Source organism: Eumetopias jubatus, unplaced genomic scaffold (genome assembly GCF_037043125.1).
Source record: "Eumetopias jubatus isolate StellerSeaLion01/CBP00866 unplaced genomic scaffold, mEumJub1_p1.0 scaffold_15, whole genome shotgun sequence".
Classification (NCBI taxonomy): Eukaryota; Metazoa; Chordata; class Mammalia; order Carnivora; family Otariidae; genus Eumetopias; species Eumetopias jubatus.
In genome coordinates, this window is record NW_028274821.1 from 63,884,819 (window position 1) to 63,886,630 (window position 1,812).

At 42.2% G+C, this 1,812-nt stretch overlaps 1 pseudogene; it reads left to right on the plus strand.

Moving 5' to 3' along the window:
- Positions 1 to 1,081: 1,081 nt before the first annotated feature.
- LOC114213571 (interferon-induced transmembrane protein 1 pseudogene) lies at positions 1,082 to 1,563 on the plus strand (annotated as a pseudogene).
- Positions 1,564 to 1,812: the final 249 nt, after the last annotated feature.

Sequence of the window (1,812 nt, forward strand, 5' to 3'; positions counted from 1 at the left end):
TCCAGAAATAGACCCATATAAAAACAAGAATTTAGTACATTTATAAAGTCAATATCTCCTATCAATAGTATAAAGATAAATGATTTGCACAAATAGGGAGCCATTTGGAAAAAGATAAAGTTGCGTTCATAATTTAGATATATTTGGTGATGTATATTTAAAAAGCAAATCCATAAAAGTCTCAGAAAACAAAATTATTTTATTTTACGATTTTGACCCTGTACTAGAACTTAAAATCTAAATACCAGAGGGAAAAGTTTTAAAAATTTAATTATGGGCTTTTCCCAAAACTTTCAAAAATCTTCTGCATAACCAAAAGAAAAGAGGAAATAAAAAGTAAAGTCAAAAGGCAAATAACAAATTTGGAAACATTTGCAACTCATATCACAAGTAAAGGATTATTTTTCTTTTTTTTTAAGATTTTATTTATTTATTTGACAGAGAGAGACGAAGCGAGAGAAGGAACACAAGCAGCAGGGGTGGGAGAGGGAGAAGCAGGCTTCCCGCCAAGTGGGGAGCCCAATGCAGGGCTCAATCCCAGGAGCCTGGGATCATGACCCGAGCTGAAGGCAGACGCTCAACGACTGAGCCACCCAGGCGCCCCAACGATTAATTTTCCTTTTTTTTTAAAGATTTTATTTATTTATTTGAGAGAGAGAATGAGAGATAGCACGAGAGGGAAGAGGGTCAGAGGGAGAAGCCGACTGCCGGCTGAGCAGGGAGCTCGATGCGGGACTCGATCCCAGGACTCCGGGATCATGACCTGAGCCGAAGGCAGTCGCTTAACCAACTGAGCCACCCAGGCGCCCGGACTAATTTTCTTAATATACAAAGAACTAGGAATAAAAAATGATCAAGTACTTGATTGGAAATACTTATTTCCAGTTTGTAGAAAAAGAAATATAAATCACCCTTACATAAAAGATATTAAACCTGATTCATATAACAAGATAAACGCAAATTAAAAGATGATTTTTCTGACGAAATAGAAACTCTGGAGAAATGGAAACTACTGGGGAAGGGAGGGCCCAGAGCACGGTCTGGCATCCACATCCACACCACAGGTGCTCCATCTCCCACCATGAACCACAACTCCCAGCACTTCTTCCCGGGCGCCCACAACGGCGTTCTGCCCCCCCCCCACCTGTGAGATGCTCAAGGAGGGGCACGAGGTGGCTGTACTCGGGGCGCCCCAGAGCTCGGGTCCCGTGACGACCACTGTGATCAACATCTGTAGTGAGACAGCCGTGCCCGACCACATCGTCTGGTCCCTGTTCAACACCATCTTCGTGAACTGGTGCTGCCTGGGCTTCGTGGCCTTCGCCTACTCCATGAAGTCTAGGGACCGGAAGATGGTGGGTGACATGACTGGGGCCCAGACTTATGCCTCCACCGCCAAGTGCCTGAACATCTGGGCCCTGGTCTAGGGCCTCCTTCTGACCATCACGTTCATCATTTTTTTTGTCACTGGATCACTGATGATTTCCCAAACAATTTCGGAGATCATAAAACATTATGGAGGGTACTCGTAGCTGCCCGTGGCCTGAGGCTGTCACCTCTGTCACAGTGTTTTATGTACATGTCAATCTGCCATTGTAGTCAATAAAGGACTTGTGTGAGGGTAAAAAAAAAAAAATGATTTTTCTTACTTATTAAGATTATCAAAATTCAAAAGTTGAAGCTAGCCCTCTCACATTTTGTTTGTAGAAGTATAAACTACAGAAGATGTATTTGCAAGAATTAAATTTGGCTAGGAGTAACAGTAAAACACACAAAAATAAATTAGTTTCTCACATTAAAGTCAAGAAGTTA